This window comes from Ursus arctos, unplaced genomic scaffold, assembly GCF_023065955.2.
Source record: "Ursus arctos isolate Adak ecotype North America unplaced genomic scaffold, UrsArc2.0 scaffold_11, whole genome shotgun sequence".
Taxonomy (NCBI): domain Eukaryota; kingdom Metazoa; phylum Chordata; class Mammalia; order Carnivora; family Ursidae; genus Ursus; species Ursus arctos.
In genome coordinates this window covers 43,593,143-43,611,114 of record NW_026622775.1, presented here as the reverse complement: position 1 = coordinate 43,611,114, position 17,972 = coordinate 43,593,143, and the positions used below count along the sequence as shown (strand labels likewise).

The following is a 17,972-nucleotide window of genomic DNA, read 5'->3' as shown; positions in this document are numbered from 1 at the left end:
TGCCTGTAACAGTAAGAACTAAGACATGAATTTAGCAAGGTTGCAGACACAACTATGTATGTATGTTTGTATGCTAATCTACAAAAATCTGTTGCAATTTCTGTACTAACAGTAAACAACTGGGAAATAATATTTTCAAAAATCCGTATATAATAATATCAATAATATGAAATACTTAGAAATAAATCTAACCAAAGGTTTGCAAGACCTCTACACTGAAAACTACAAACACTGCTAAGATAAAATAAGGAAGGCCAAAGAAATGCAGAGGTATATCATGCTTAATATTGTTAATGTACCAAATTTTCCTAACTAGTCTATAAATTCAAAGCGATCCCAATTAAAATCCTAGCTATCATTTTAGGAAATATTGAAAAAATGATACTAAGATTTACCGGAAGACATAGAATAGCTAAATCAATACTAAAGATGAAAAACAACACTGAAAGATTGATACACCTTATTTAAAAATTATTATAGGGGCGCCTGGGTGGCACAGCGGTTAAGCGTCTGCCTTCGGCTCAGGGCGTGATCCCAGCGTTATGGGATCGAGCCCCGCATCAGGCTCCTCTGCTATGAGCCTGCTTCTCCCTCTCCGACTCCCCCTGCTGTGTTCCCTCTCTCGCTGGCTGTCTCTATCTCTGTCAAATAAATAAATAAAATCTTTAAAAAAAATTATTATAAAGATAAAGTAATCAAAAGAATTTGATATTGGTTTGAAAGGAGTAAGATAGAGATCAATGGACTAGCGAGCCCCAAAACAGATCCAGATTTGTGTATTCAATTTTACAACCAACATATCGAGGCAATTCAATGAGGGGAAAAAAAAGGTTTTTCAATAAATGATGTTGGAACAACCGGATATGCATATGGAACAAAGTGAACACTGATCCGTATTTCACACCACATACAAAAATGTATTCTACGTGGATCACAGCCATAAATGTAGATGTTAAAATAATACTTGTAGGAAAAAAACAGGAGAAAATCTTTGTGACTTTGTACGTAGCAAAGATGTTTAAAGAGAAAAAACAAATCATGAAACATCAAAGAAAATAATAAATTAGACTTCATCAAAATTTTAAATCTTTTACTCTTCAAAAGATGTCATTAAATAAACAGAAAGATAAGTCACACACTGGGAGAAAACATTTGCCACACATATATCAGCAAAGTAATTAAATTCAGAATATATAAATTTTACCTCTAAATAAGAAAGCAAGCAATTCTATTAAAAAGGGGCAAGAGATCTGAACAGATATTTCACTAAAAAATATATACGAATATCCCACAAATATCTCTTCCTATGTCCAATAATATTAATTATGAGGCAAAAACCCATTGGAATGTCTAAAATTTAAAACTTTGACAATGCCAAGACTTAGTGATGATGTGGGATAACTGGAATTTTTTATATGCTGCTGGTGGGAATGTAAAAAGGAAAAACTACTTTGTAAAACAGTTTGGTGGTTTCTTAAAATGTTAAACATGCCTTCTCATACCACCCAGCTATTCCATTTCTAAGTATTTACCCAAAAAGAAAGGTACACATATTTTCAAACAAAGACTTGAATGCAAATGTTCACAGCAGTTTGTGTGTGTGTGTGTGTGTGTGTGTGTGTGTGTGTGTGTTTTGTAATAGTCAACATCTGGAGAAAATTTAAATGTCTCTGATCATGGGAACAAATAAAAAGATGTTGTATAGCTACACACGTAAAGGACTATTACTCAGCAGATACACGCAACAAGGAAGATAAATTTCAAACTGTGTGAATGAAACCACATTCAAGAGACCACAATATAAGAATACATTACTTCCCCATAAAACCTAGATACTGCAAATAAATCTGTAAGTACAGAAAGCAGATCAACTATTGCCTGGGGGACAAAGGAGAAGTGGGGAATTGATGGGCAAAAGACACAAGAAAACTTTCAAGGGGTGATGGGAATCGTTTTTATGTTGATGATCGTGGTGGTTTCACAGGTGTATACATCTGTCAAATCATATCTAACTGTGTATTTTACATACGTGAGATTTATTGTACATAAGTTACACAACGTCTAAGTTGTTTTTTAAAAAAAAACAACTCAGTGGAGAACTCAAAGAAACCTAAATGAAATAGATTCCAAAATAAATTTTAAAAATTACAGGCCTTGGAAGGGATGAGACTCATGGCTATTTTCATCCCAGATGAAGTGGTGGAAGGTGACAGAATCTCCCCCAGGCAGGGGTCAAGAAAAGCTGGTTAAATGTTTATCAACCTTTTAACTGCTGAAAGATAGATTAGAACTCAGCGATGTCCCACAATTTATATTGACTCAGTCTTCCATACTTGCAGCTTAATATATATGTGTGCATGTGTAAATAGAGTATCCACTGAGAAATGGCAAGCAAAGAAAATGAAACAATTGGAAATGCTAAAAATGAAAAGCACAATACCAGCAATAAAGAATTCCATTTAACTGGCTTAACATCAGAGGAAAGGATCAGTGAACTTGAAGTCAGGTTAATAGAAACAACCCCAACAGAATCACAAAGAGAATACACATCAAAAAAGAAGAAAAAGAAGAAAGGAGGAGAAGAAGAAGAAGAAGAAGAAGAAGAAGAAGAAGAAGAAGAAGAAGAACAACAACAACAACAACAACAACAACAACAACAACAATAACACCACCACCACCACCACCACCACCACCACCACCACCACCACCACCATCACCACTTGAAATCTATGGAACAATACCACAAGGTCTAATGTCCATGTATTTAGAGTCCCCGGGGTGGGGGGGAGAAGAGAGAGGGATGTAGGAAGAAGATATATTTGAAATGGCTGGGACTAGTCCATATATGATAATAGCATTAACTCACAGATCCAAGAAGTTCAGCAAATCCCCATGCATGATAAATACAAAGAAAATCACATCTAAGCATTTAGTCACCAAAATTCTCAAATTAAAAGATAAAAAGAAAAAAAAAACCAGCCAAGAATCATGGAAATTAGCAAATAATGAAACAAAAAAATTTAAGGACTGAAGAAAGGAAACAAATCTGTTTCCCTTAAATCATATATATCCAACAAAATATTCTTAAAGAGTTAATACATAGGAAGAAAAGAGTTACCTAAACATTACAATCATAACAACTTTAGACTGGTGGGAAATTTAAAGATATTGTATTTTAATTTAACTGAATTTCTATCAAAAGTCTTTCAAATGCCTTCTTATTTCATGCATCTAATTTGGAAGTTCACAGGTCTTTGAAACCTAACTCTAGAGTCTAAGTTGACTACTGTGTAAGCAAATATGCTATTGATCATATGCAAAATCATTTAGAAAGCACGATAAAGCTTTTCTATAGCCAGGAAAGGTGGTAAAACATGGTATTTAAGAGGATGGACGCTGCCTAGCTACAAACACTGGTTCCACCACTAACAGAAGGTATGACACTAAGGCAAGTTACTTTTCTGCTCTTGACTCCCTTTCCTCATTTGTACATTAAGCGATAAGGTTGAACATTTCTCAAAGGGCTCAATAAAGCTTTAATTTTAACTCAGTTTTAACAATGCTTGGAATATGATATGTGCTTAATAAATGTTGACTCCTAGTTTTTGAAATTAGGTATAAAATTATTCTAGCACGTGTATGTGTTACATTGTTCCAGGCTCGGTTGACCTAAAGCAGTAGTTCTCAAAGTGTCATTTGCAAATCCTTGGGGATGCCCTGAGGCCCTTTGAAGGATATGCAACATCACAACTATTTTCATAACATTACTGAGATAGGAGATGCTCTCTTCACTCTCATTCTCTCAAAGGTATTGAGTGCAGCTTTCCAGAAGCTATACGACATCTAATAATGTCCTTATTTTATCAGCTAATAGAATGTGTGCACGCATAGAACTTTCTATGGCAGTAGATTAAGTGTGTCAATGTATGTTCACAGATTAACTCAGTTTATTCTCAGAACTTCTGTTGTGCCCTTCCCAGAAATCACTGGTTAAAATCGCTATTATCTCTGTAACCTCATCATTGTTCAATAAATCATTATTTTGGAATTCCTCAGTTTTTCTTACACGTTCATGTAAACACAAAAAATGACTACATTTTGCTGTTTTGCAGTAATATTAAATTATGTTAAGTTTTCTAAACTGCAAATTTTCACTTAAGCTGCTATGTTAGAATTTAGTAATATTTATTCCAATTGAAAGGAAAATTTATTTGTATTTTTCATATACTTATCAATGGATTCTTGGCTTGAAAAGATGAGACTGGAAGACCTTCTCAGCCATCACACCACACCACAGGTATACCTTCTACATCTGCCATGGTGAATTCGACAGCTTCGCAATACTAAAAATTTTTCCGGATGAGATCCATGGTGATATTGATGAATGTGATGTTTTGATACTATACGATAAAATGTAAAATGTATCAACGTTTGTTAACCCTGGCAAAGCTCAACGAACCAGTATTTTCCAATGACCATGGTGTTACAAAAGCACGCAGTAATAAGGAACCATTCACAGAACATAGATTTTAATGGTTTCATGTCCCATATTGCAAGTAACCTTTAAGTTATGATCATGTTTCAATTTTTGAAATTTTTATACCCAAAAAATCTATAATTATCTGAAAACACTATTAAATCACTCCTCCCTTTCCAACTGTGTATCAGTGTAAGGCTGGAATTTTTTCATATACTTCAACCAAAAGAACTTGAATTTCTTAAATGTTAAAAAAAAATATTACTTTTGGGGTGCCTGGGTGGCTCAGTTGGTTAAGTGCCCAGACTTGATTTTCACTCAGGTCATGATCTCAGGGTCCTGGGATAGAGTCCTGCATTGGTCTCATGCTCAGGGAGCCTGCTTAAGATTCTCTTTCCCTCTCCCGCTGTCCCTCCCCCCACTCACCCTCTTTTACTTTCTCTAAAATAAATAAATAACTAGGTAGATAGATAGATAAAGTCTTTGAAAAAAGAAGAAAAGGGGGCGCCTGGGTGGCTCAGTGGGTTAAACTTCTGCCTTCAGCTCAGGTCATAATCCCAGGGTCCTGGGATTAAGTCCTGCATCGGGCTCCCTGCTCAGTGGGGAGCCTGATTCTCCCTCTGCCCCTCCCCACCTTTCTGGCTTGGCTTGCGTTGCACTCACTCTCTCTCTCTCTCTCTCTCACAAAAATAAATAAATGAAATCTTAAAAAAAAAGATTACTTTTTATTTCAAACTATTATGTAATAATTGTGGGTTCTTTTGCCAAATGCACAGTTAATGCTTACAGATAATACACTTCAGGTTTATATCTCACAAATCATTTGGGTAACACCACTTTGCTTTTCCACAGCATTTATCTTAATGTCACACTAATTTTGTATCCACCCATGTATCCTTCTCTCTGATGTTGGACAAGACAATGTACTTCCTCTTTAAAGTCTATATACTGCTCTGGACTCCATCACAACATGCTTTCTCCAGGACCTTTCTTTATAATTACTCTACCTAATCTTCCCTTAAAATCTTCCCTCTTTCTTCTACCTGAATTCCTCCATTTATCCATTCATCCAATCATTCATTCATTTGTTCATATATCCCAGAAATATTTATTAAGCATCTATGACTAATTTCTAACAGACGAGGTTTCAGAAACCCAAAACAAAAAGAAATAAAACAAACCAACACTAGACCCTTAAGGAATGTTTCATGTAGGGAATGGGGTGTGGACAGACTTAAAGCACATGATTCAGTTAAAATGTGATCTCTCATGACATGTGATGGGAAGACAGAAAATCTGCATCTAAACCCAACACAGTACACTGGTAAATGCTTCCTCGAAAAAAGACTTCAGCTGAATCTTCTAGAATAAGTAAGAAATAACAAGGCATAGAAAACAAGAAAGGTATTCCAAGGAGTAGAAAAAGATGTGCAAAAGACAATGACAGAAACAAACAAACAAAAAAGAGCTTGGTGACCAATTACAGTAAAGACAATATGTCCATAACACAGAACTCAAGTAAGAGAATAACCAAGACATTGACCAGCAGAGTTAGACAGTAAAATAAAGCTGGCAGACTCTTTGAAATTATGAACACCGCATGATCTCCACACCCCTTAAAATGGTAAAAAAAGACTATGACAACCTACAGCTACCAATTTCCACTATGTACCGAAACAGATTCAATATTAAGCTAAACATAACTAAACTGATGTTACTCTGGTTTGATTTAGATAGATAATCAAGGCCACAACATGCAGGTGAAGAAAGTGTTCTAACCACCCTCAGGATAGGGAACAAAAGTGTGAAGAAAGAACTCTTTTCAGGACCTTGAACTTTTTTTAACCTTCCTCTTCCTGTTTGAACACTATATTGTCACCCAATGGACCCTACTTGTATCTACCTTTCTCATTTATGCCCTACATGCTAGGTCTTTCAGTTTTCTTTTTCTCTTACATTTAAAGGTCTACGGTCCAAAAAACCACACTTTTGCTTGAAGGTAGAAGGCAACATAATAAATGTGACTTTTGCTATTGGGCAAACAAGGTTATGCTCTTCTTCCAAGTAAAACAGTTATTCCAGGGGCTCCTAGAGATAAAATCCAAAGGCCTACATTAATCCAAAGGAGTGGTCCCTAGGAGAGGACTGGTGGAAGAAAAACTTTTATGGTAGATGGACTTATGATACCCTTCAAAAACCTTCTTGCCCTTGGCCAAGCCATCAGGTGAGTAGCGGGTGGTGGTAACCCAGTCTAAATTAGGATAAATTCTTATAACTTCAAAGAGTGGCAGAGAAAGAGGAGATGGGGAAAGCTGGCAAATTCAGTTCAGATAATTTGCTATCTACCTAAGGAACAGACTCTCAAGAAATATCGAGCTCTCCTATATACCACCACTGATTTTTTAAGCATAAGACAACACAACACAAGCTTAAGAATTACTCTAAGCCAATCACTAGAGAAAAGAACCAGAAATAGATGCAGGGTGTATTAAATTGTTATTTGGTGAACAAAGAGGAATGTTACTTACAATTAACAATGGCAAATATTTTAAAACACTTAAAAAATGGAATTTTACCCAAAGAGTGTTCACTGGGAAAAGTGTCTTTTCCTAATCACATTTACAAATGAATACTAATCCACTGTAAGAATATCTTGTTTCAAATACTGACCTATCAAGTACTGACAATGTTAATGTGTTTATCCAAATCTCTTCCATGTTACAGTTGTAATCCCCCAAATACTCCACCTACTGTGCTATATCTTCATTAAATTTTATGCTCACAAATATACGACTTAAAAGTTTATGTTATACCAGTGGAACATATATAAACCACATACCAATGGAACATATATAAACCACATAACGTTTAACTACTTAGAGAGTATCTGAAGTGGCAAAATCATTGAAAATTGAGAACAATCAGCAGCTAATAACTTCAATATCCTACAAATAAACTTAGACTAGTAAAACAACAAAACTTCTCTAATGAAACGAATGGCATTAGAATTATAGGGGCCTCTCAACCTCACAGATGGAAACACCTTTTCCAAGGTAAGGAGCCAAATAATTTCCTCGTTAAATCTAGAAAAGCATATCAAATTTTGAATAGTTTGAATTGATTTACGAAGGTCAAATTAAAAGTCATGCATGTGCCGTATCCTGTCCCCAAACTCAAAAAACAAGGTAGTTCTACATTACCTAATAAAGCAAAAACTCAGCCTGGCATCCTGGTCTTTTGTAATCTAACCTCTCTTTACCTTAAATCTTTTTATAAATACGCCCCAACGTAGCCTCATCACTCCAGCAGGCCTGTATCATATCACACATTTTTACTGAGTGCTTACGATCCATGGGACACTTCTACTGGGTGTCTGTGAATAAAATGAGAACTAGACAGAAATGGTACCTCCTGCCACCGAGGAGTGTACTGGTGAAAGCAGACAACTCAGCAGGCAATTATGGGGAAGTATAATAATATGATGGGGAAGCACAGGGCATTGAAGGAAAACATAACAAAGCACTTAACTCAGGCTGGGAAGGTCAGGGAAAGTTTCTGAGAAGTACAGCCCAGTTTGAGATTAAAAGTTTGAGTAGGTATGGGCCTCGGGAAAACCGAGCAAAGGGAAAAGAAATCTAGAAACGGAGGGAGAGATAACAGAATGTTCCAGAAAGGAATACTTCAAAGGTGTGCTTGAGAAGACCTGCCGTTACCCCTTCTCCCTCATACTCTGGTTCCTCACGGACATGCACGCACGTGGACGCACACACGCACACCCCACGCTCTGCCCACTCACCTGCTCTCTGCTCTGCGCCTTTCCTATTCTCTGCCCAGAACACCCTTCCCACTCTTCTCTAAATTTAAATCCTACAGGTCCCGCAAAGTCCCACATCAGTCCTCTTTTAAAATCTCAATTCAGAGCCAGATCTTCTCTAGCGAGCCTTCAGTATTTCCATTCTGCAAAGCTCTCTCCTCTAAGTTCTTCAGACCTTACTAGAAAGGCACCACTAATACTAAGCTCATCTTGTGTAATTCTGAGACTATTTCTGGGTTCCGTTAACTCTACATGCAGACTTTAAATTCCCTCAAGTCAGGGGCTGGGTCATAAACTGTGCGTGTATGTCGCTCAGTGACGAACATAACCCATAACAAACCTTGTTGCAAGAAGTACAAAAAAGCGACAGCCTCTGAGAGGAATGTCATAAAATATAAAATAGGCTGAAGGTTTCAAAAATTACAAATTCAAAAAAAAGTTCTTTTAATTCTAATTTATCTTTCCGGTAAAGTGGAGATAATGGCATTTATATTGGGTATAGGAAGAGTTCAACGGCTTGCCGGGGATGTGAGGAAATTCAAATGATGGCACAGGACTGGTCAAGCAGAACTACTCGTTGTTTTGTTTCATCTCCGTTCCTCAAGAAAATAATATTCGTGCTGGCAAAACTAAGACCAAAATCAAAATAACAAATTTAAAGCCCAAGGTATAAAATGGTATTAAATATTCCAAATGAGTTTAAATCCATTCATGTGAAGAAACCGCGTTACAAAGAACTGAAAGCATTTGCGGATGAAATAAGGGGATAGCTAAAATCATCTTTAAAAATATTACAGTGGGGAGAAGGGTTGAAAGAGAAGGAAGAATCCAGCCATTGTCTCAGTTTTCAAAATAGAGAAGGTGATTCCACCAACTCTAGCCTAGAGGGCTTGACGTTCATTTCAGGCATGATTCCCAAGAGAACTGTAAAACTATGGTATGTGAGTATTCAAAATGTGAGGTGCTGTTACCTACAAGCTAGTGAAGGGTGGCAGGGAACATATCATTATATAAAAATAATAACTTGGTATCTATTCTGCAGAAAGTGGAAATGCATTTTCCCAAGGCCTTTGCCCAAGTCTGTCACAGTATACTCCTGGGCCACACAAAGGAATGTCAACTCCAAAGAAAGAGAGTTAATTGATGATATAATTGGTTGGATATCCGCATAAAGAGGACTACTAATTCATAGACTGATGTAAAGCAAGAAGAAGGTGTCTAGGATCTAGGATCGTACCAGATGTCCTTCCAGTTCAACTTTTTACAGTTACTTAGATGAAGATCTTAATTGTATCCTAATCAAATCTATTAATGCCATCAAATTGGGAAAGAATGGCTAAACTTTATCAAGGAATTAGAATCCAAAAATACCTTGACCTTCTGAAACTACAGACTAAATGTAGAGATTAAATTAAATTGCAGTAAGTATTTTTAAAAGTCCCAACTCACATGTACAACTGGGGAGAAGTATATCTGCAGAAGAGTATGGATAAAAAGATGCATAATTAAACAGTGTAGTGTGGATGCAAAAAAAGTGGGGGAAAGACAGATCAGATTTTAGGGTGATTTACTATACGGTATCCAGGGGACGTAACCAGATATATTCAATGATACCAGTCCATTCATTGATATTCAGCTCCAGGGACCACACTTTAAGAAAAACAGGAGTGCATCCAAAAGAGAAATACCCTGATGATAATGAGACTTTCAAGGCATGTCAATTAAGGATGAGGTGAAGGAACTGGATAGTACCAGTAGAGACACAAGAGTAGTCATATATAAAAGCATTTTGTGTAAGTACTCTAAGAGGTAATAATCAGCATACGAATATTATGGAGATAAATAGTTCAATATAAGAAAAGAGTTCTTATGCTCAGGACGGGTTAAGTAAAGAAATGCCTCCTAAGTTCCAGATGAATCTTGAGAAATGATTTGCCTAAATTGATCTTAATAGTCTCTGTGAATATGGAAATAAGGTCATCTGCTAAGAATGAAAAGAGTAAGGCTAATGTGGGCAGATTGGAAAACCTGGAAAAATCTGGAACAAGTACTATGGAGAATTTGATATGAAATTATCCAAGACAGAATAAAATAACTTCCTAGCACTGTTAACCATCTCTTAAGCTGAAGTTAGAGGGAATCAGATTCTGGCAGGTCTAGTGGCAAGAGATCTGAAGTCTGAAGCAGAGCTGACATTGCTGTTCAAGATGAGTGTGGTAAGTGAAGAGAGGAAAATATGAGAAAGGTGGGGGTGGCCAACGAATAGTAACGGAAGAGAAGGGTGTTGGGTAGTGATGAGTGAGTGGAATTAGTGGAAGGTTAAGAGGTTAAGAATATGAAATTCTTAGCTTTTCATTCAGCAGGGGCCATCCTGAGTGATGAGAAGGCCTGAGGGGGTGAATACCAGTGGACTCCCAGAGGGAGGTCGAGCAGGTTCGGTAGGGTCCTGTGAAAGCCGGATCCGTAGATGTTGAATGAAGCCCTGAACAATGACAGCTGATGAAAAACCTCCATTATTTTAGATTCCCAAGGAAAGTAGAATGTTCGGGAGGTCAAAAAGCACTGGTACTGGGGACAGGGTAACACAAGTGAAAGATGTAAATTTAAAAAAACAAAAGGTAATTGGACGATGGTGAAAGAAATAACAGTTTACAAGCAGTTCTGAACAGGCTGAAAGCCACATGAGAGAAGAGCACAGCAGTGTCTCTCGGTGATCAAGACCATAATATTCCATGGAGCGTCAGTGCAAAACAAATATCTCTTTAAAAAACTGTATTCTTGAACTGAATACTGTATAGCATCAAGGCATTAAAAAGCCTTAATTCAAGAATTAGAGACAACACAATTAATCTCATTAGACATCTACTATGTGCCAGGCACTAGGGATCCAGTGATGAGTATCCCGAAAGAGATCTGAGTTTGGTAGGCAATATAGACATATTTACAGGTATTTCTAATATAATGCCACATAGAAAAAGGAGACGTGTAGATAGGTCAGACCTGGAAAAAAATTCAGGATTAATAAGTTTTTTTTGGTCTGCCCAACTTCCTTTCCCCAGGGTGTTCACTCCCGAAGCCATTGTCTTCTGTTGGCTTCTTGCTAATTCCTACTGTGGGGAGGAGGAGGTGGTGGTATGTAAGTTAATTAAATTGAGTTGCCTTTGATTTCTGAAAGGGAGGGTTCATATTATAAAACAAGTATTAATTGCCATAAAGCATTTCGGGTAAGTGATATGAGTAATTACAAGCAGTGAATATCACATTTTTATCCCAAGGGTTACGTAATCATGCCCCAGAGACCCTCAAGTTTTATAAGGTAACCATTCTTTCCTCCTGTAGGCTGAGGAGGGAGCTTACCTAAAGCTCTTCACTCCTTGCAAATAATTCTATTCCTACTCTATAACCCTCATGACTAGAAGAAGATAAAATCTGTTGGCCCGAACCCAGAAGAGAGAAAAAAATATGAAATAGGTCAGACACTTCTAAATTGTTTGAGGGAAATAAAAATAAGCAAATGTGATTCAGGATAGCCAGAACATTATTACAACTCCAAATAAGTCAACTCGTCTATGGACAACCAAATTTGTTCACATAAAGACCTAAAAATTGTCAAAAACTCTTCTTGTATCGGGTCAAGGTAGAAATACTCAAAACTATCACATAGGCACCTAATAAGTAATTTCTACTGATATTTTACGAAGAAAAATATCTCTTTCTACAAATATGCAGAAAAGTAATTAGTAGTATTTAAGAAAAGTAGCTTGGGTGAATATCTATAATTAAATGATATAAAAATCAGTGCCATAAAAGTTATGTATCCCAGCAAAAAAAAAAAAAAAAAAAAAGCTAAGCAACTTCCTGGCAAATCTGACAAATAGAAAATATTCTCAATAAGTAATTTCCTCCAAAAAATTTTCCCTTCAGTAACATACTTTTTGGTTTATTCAAATACTGGTTTAGCTTTCTACTTCTCCTTACCTGGAGAAATTAATTCTTAAGGCTCATTTGATTTTGAACTAGAGATTTTTTGGGTACTGATACTATTTTAAAAATCAATATTCTCCCCCCTACAGTCATTATTAATTGTTAGCAAATGTAATCTACAAATATAAATACAGGATTTAATTTCCCTGATATGCTTTTTGACAAAATTCAAGGTTATCTAATCTTAATTTATAAAAAACACCAAACAAACCTGGTATTAACTAAAGATTTAAGTCTTTTTGTTTGAAAAGTATCTATGACACAACGGTTGACATTTAGGCATGGGAATATTTTATTGACGTATTCATAATAGAAGTAATTTAATTTTAGTTATCACTTCTTTAATTTTTAGTGCAATGTTAAAAGTTTTTCAATATAATGCCTTAAAATAAGATTGTTTCATAAACCATAGTTATAAGAAATATAAGGACTAAGGCTTACGAAGCTTCCCACATTTCTTTTTCCATTGGTGTTACCAAATATAAGTCAAATACCTTTACATTTTCTCCTGCATTCTCTAAATGACAGAAAACTATCTTACATAAATTATACCTGGACATCTAAAAACAGGGCCTTTAAGGGATTATTTATATTCCTACACTTCGAAACACCACAGCAAGTTTAAGTACTTTATATTTCTGTTGGGGTTCAAATAGAGAAAAATATAATTTTTATTTTCTGCGTCATACTAGAAAGAGATCTTACAGTACAGGAAGAAACAGAATATACCTATCTATTCATCACAAATTTCTACTACATAAAGTTTACCTACCAAGTTTCCTGACACATTTAAAAACATACAAGTGGGCCTATCTTACATGAAATGTTTAATTATCGTAACATGAGTTATTCTAGAATATTTCCAGCCATTTTATGTCTGCAGGCTTTATGTAGAAAGCCTACTGTTTGGACAAGAAAAAGTAAACCTTATATATTTTAACTTCGTGGCTATTTTTCTATTTTCTATCTCTATCTTGTAAATGTAACATCCTTATAGATATCTGAGGACTCTGGACTATCAACCCAAAAATGCAGCAACTCAAATGTTTAAATACAATATCCGGGGCTTCACGACTCCTTGAAGGACATCTACAGACTCAGCTGTGTAAGAACTTAACAGAACACAGACTACACAATCTCGCTCAAAGAGTAATAAAGCTTATACAGTTTTTTGCCAAATTAAAGTTTGGTTTGGAATTTTAGATTTTCATATTGTTGTTATATTTTTATTGTTACTGACTTTTTACCACTCTTCATAGTAGAGCACCTGATGTGACCACTCCTGAAGAGAAATATAGCCATTTTAGGAAAGGCAACAGATTACTTCCACACTATGAACCAAGATCTAAAAATCTCGATCATTAAGTGCTTCAACGTTTATGTATGTAACCCAGAGCGTTAATGATTTTCCCACTAAGACTACTTCAAGTAAGTAGGTAGACATTTAATGATATCACCATCGGAAGACTGACCCTGAAAAATCACTATTGATACATAAGAAATGCACACACACACACACACACACACACACACTATGGCCTGTTGTATTTAAAACTCAGACGGGTTTTCAGTATGTTGGAAACCAGGTGCCTCTGACCCGTTACCATTAAGGGAGAGGTTCAACCTGCATTACTTCAGAAGATACAAACTGTTCATCGAGTGCAAAACGAAGAACCGTAGGAAATAAGTGAGCAAAAGAAAGACGCACGAAATCCATAGCCTGAAATCACATGACCACGATGCCTGCAGCCCCTCACACAAACGCCACTGTGAGGCTGCTCGGCTCAGCAAGGACAGGCTGCAGGCACGGACCCGACGCGCAGAGACGGTTGTGATCCCCTGCTCACCATTTCCCCAAGTGCTGCAGTAGTAATGCAAGCAGAAAATTGGACTGCCAAATTAGACCGCGCGCGTGCACACACACACACACACACACACACACACACACACACACTTACTCTTCCGTCCAGCCCCGAGCAGCCCCGCTGGAAGTTTGCTGGATGCTTTTTCTAAGCAATCGGGCGACCGCAGCTGTTTGCTTTCCCCAAGGGCGAACGGCTCGCCCACCCAGCAGCCGGCGGGGTGAAGTTGCGGTAAAGCCGGGGCGCGGCCTCGAGCGCCGGCCGGCTCTAAGGTCCCGGCGGCCCTTTGCTGCCGCAGCTGGCCCTCGCGTGAGCCCGCGGCCCCGGCGCCCTGGCCGTGGGAGAGCAGCGGCCCCAGCGCGCCCCGTGCGTTCTCACGCCCCGGCTCTCCGAGCGCCGCCGCTGGCGCTGCGCGGCCCGGCGCCCACCCCCGTCAGTCCTCTTCCCTCGGGCCCCGCAGCTCCCCCGGGCCCTGAGCCGGGCCCCCGGGCGCCGTCTCCTTTGCTCCCTCGCTCCTCCCCAGCGTGGGAACCCGGCCCCGGGCCCCCAGGGGCTGAGCAGCTGGGAGCGCGCGGAAGTCTTCCCAGGGAGGGGAAGGGGGATGAGCCCAGGCCAGGGGCCCGGGGAGAGGGACTGCCTCTCTGGGGAGCCCCGAGCCGCGCGGGCACGCAGAGACCACTTACCCGGTGGCTTGCCAGACCTCGCGGCTGCGTTTCCGGATCGCCGGCTGCTCCTGGGCGCGCCTGGCAAATCCCCACTGCGAACGCAGAAAGAGAGTGGGCGTCAGGGACAGGAGAGGGTGAGCGGGAGAGGGGACCCTGCAGTCGCACCTGTCAGTCCGGGCGCAAGTGCATCCAACAAACACGCGACCGCGGTACTCACACTTGGGCTCACTCCTGCCTACCTGCTCAACAGGCAGGGCGGGACGCGACGTGCCTCGCAAACCTCATTCCCCGCTCTGCTCCCAAATACTCTATCAGCTCTGGCTGTGGTCCCTCCCTGTCTCTGTATCTCTCTCTCTCTCTCTCTCTCTCTCTCTCTGATGACTCCAAAGGATCCCTTATAATCCCTTTCCCTACTGCATTCAAGTTCTTTTCAGAATCCTTCCACTTCCCTACACCGAAAGACTGAAAAAGAAAGTAGCGACTAAAACGCACCATGGTGAGGTCACTCCGGGTCTGGGTCCCGCCGATGCTCGTGACGTTCCCCGCCCCCTCTCCCCCCGCAGGTGTCGGTCGTCTGGGGCGGCTCCCCGGCTGCTCTTTGCCTTTTGCCTCGGGCTTAGCGCAGCCAAAGTGTCGGAAAACTGCGAAGAAACCTGCTTTGGAAAATCAGCTCTGTGCTGGAGTCCCACCCACTACGCCCAGACTAGGGCAGGCGAACTGAGTCCTGGCCTCTCCAGCCGCCCAATCGCCATCCCAGCAGTTACTGTGTGGAGACAGAAGGGACAGGGACAAAGGAAGAGACACACAAAAAGGGAGGGAACTCAAGGAAAATTTGGCTCACTTAGAAAAAAAAAATCTTCACTACGCACTGGTCCAGATAAAATGTTGTTTACAGTAGTTAAAACCTCCAACATGAGAGAAGTGAATACCGCCCGGACGCTTTTCTTGTCCTGGTTTACAGGTTTAAAACCATTCTAAGCCTTTGCAAATGCAATTCTGCGGTTGCAAATCTTACACATCTTCCCAGTAAGTCCTGATTCTGCTTGGTTCGGTGCATTTAATTCTGTTGGGTGTGTGTGTGTGTGTGTGTGTGAGAGAGAGAGAGAGAGAGAGAGAGAGAGAGTATTCCAGCACAGAAAAATAAGTTCTGACACTGATTTTGAGTCAGTTTTCTGACTTTAAAAAAAATCTCATTATGCTGTTTCATTGTGAATTCATAATTAATCCTAATTATTATGTGATCCTTCTTCAAACCCAGGAACTCTGAAACAAATCGTTCATGGTTTATCTGCAGTTCTTATATTTCTCCCAACATCCACCACATAATCTGGTCTCATGTCAGACTCACCACATTTGCAAAATTTTCTCCCAGCCTCGTCTACTGGGTTCTCCTCATGGCAAACATTAGTGAGAATAAGCTAAGGGGGGGACGCCTGGGTGGCAGAGGTTAAGTGTCTGCCTTCGGCTCAGGGCCTGATCCCGGCATTGTGGGATCGAGCCCCACATCAGGCTCCTCCGCTATGAGCCTGCTTCTTCCTCTCCCACTCCCCCTGCTTGTGTTCCCTCTCTCGCTGGCTGTCTCTATCTCTGTCGAATGAATAAATAAATAAAATCTTTAAAAAAAAAAAAAGAATAAGCTAAGAGGGGAAAAAAGACATTTAAATTTAAAAAAACGTTTAAGTAAACTTTGCCTTAGTATCAGGCTAAGTTCAGAGCTATAAATTGGCATTTTTTGGTTCTGCCATCTCTGAAACCTTCCCCTCCTCTACACCCAACCCATGATAATGTCTTAAGTCAGTAGGGCTTTTGTCCTCAGAGCTTTTAGAATTCAAGACCTAGAATAAAAAGTAAAAATAAATTCCCAGTGATGTACTGTGCACTAAAACTGCAGTAGGTGACTATGTCAGCCTTGTGCGATCGTCTCAGGTGACCGCAAGGAGAAATCAAGAGCAGGAAGAACTGGGAAACAAGTAGAGGCATGCAAACGATATTTTTAAACAATCAGATATGATAGAAACATAATGTATTAAGATGACCTAAGGGTCTTTCTTGTGTCTATGTAGAAAGCAGAAAAACCTTAATTGTTACAACTGTATTATATTTACAACTGAATTGTATTTTACAACTGTATATATATATTTACAACTGAGTTATACCTTGTGATGTGCAAGTATTTGAGAACTACTTGTAAGCAGGTATGTACCACTTCCCTTTTGTATCTATAATCCCCTGTAGCTCACGAGCTTTGAAGCAGTTCTTCAGAACAATCTGAAATGCTGTGTCCCAGACTATAGTCTTCAGGGAGACAGCGAATAAGGCATAGACTAACCTACAGTGAGGTTGGCTTTCTTTCCGTGGACACCATCATTGAAAGAGGATCTCTTACTATTTTTTAAAAATAAATTCAGCAGTATGAAAGCTCAGGGGAAGAAGAGATATCTTCTGATAGGAGAAATCCTTCATAATGGACCAGCATTAGAGCTAGGCCTTAAAAATTTGGTGATGGCGAAAAGACGAAATAGAGGAGCTTTGTTTTGTTTTTGTTTTTTGTTTTTAGGCAGAGGGAAGCTTGTGAACAAGGGCATGGAGGTGAGAAGGCATGAAGACCAATATTGAAGAAACAGAGAGTAATGCCAATAGACAGAACTACGTAGTTAATGAAAAACAAAACAAGTCTAGGAAGATAAAGTGGAAAGACCAGCTGGAACCAAATGGTCCCATTGGCCTGTCTTCCAGTTGTGTGCCCGGTAGGCTCGTGTAAAATCTGTGTTTTTGTTTTTGTGTTCCTTACTCTTGTCAATAATCCCTTCATCCTGGAACATGACTCACTTAACCCATTCATTTCTACCTGCTTATCTCATAGCACACCAAAGTCCTTCGCACGCACTACATTTAACCTCAGTCATCTCTGCCCTGGGCTACTCGGTTTTACCAAGGGTAGACTCTCCGCTGGAGAGTGCTTATATTCTCCTTCTCCCCTCCTTTGTGACTCTCAGGCAATGCAGCACGTGGGGAAAGTAACCAATCTAGGGTGTCAGGTGATGGTGAAGTACCTGTCCTACTCTGAATGTGGGATAAGCCCTGAAAAAGTGCTAAGGGTTCCTTGATGTTAGGGAAGTAAGCTTTGCAGCCTAAGTGCCTAGCAATGAACATGGCTCCTAAGAGGGGTT

General features: G+C 39.3%; 1 protein-coding gene across 4 annotated transcripts in view; it reads right to left on the bottom strand.

The window, feature by feature from the left end:
* Positions 1 to 15,604, bottom strand: part of GUCY1A1 (guanylate cyclase 1 soluble subunit alpha 1) — a 62,415-nt gene extending 46,811 nt beyond the window's left edge. The window contains exons 1-2 of one of the 4 annotated variants that reach the window (XM_026499532.4): positions 15,295 to 15,604; positions 14,821 to 14,894 (exon numbers count right to left, since the gene is read on the bottom strand). The gene's annotated coding sequence lies outside the window, so the exon portion shown is untranslated. The other 3 variants (XM_026499533.4, XM_026499534.4, XM_026499535.4) reach the window with 3 other exon arrangements.
* Between the last annotated feature and the right edge of the window lie 2,368 nt (positions 15,605 to 17,972).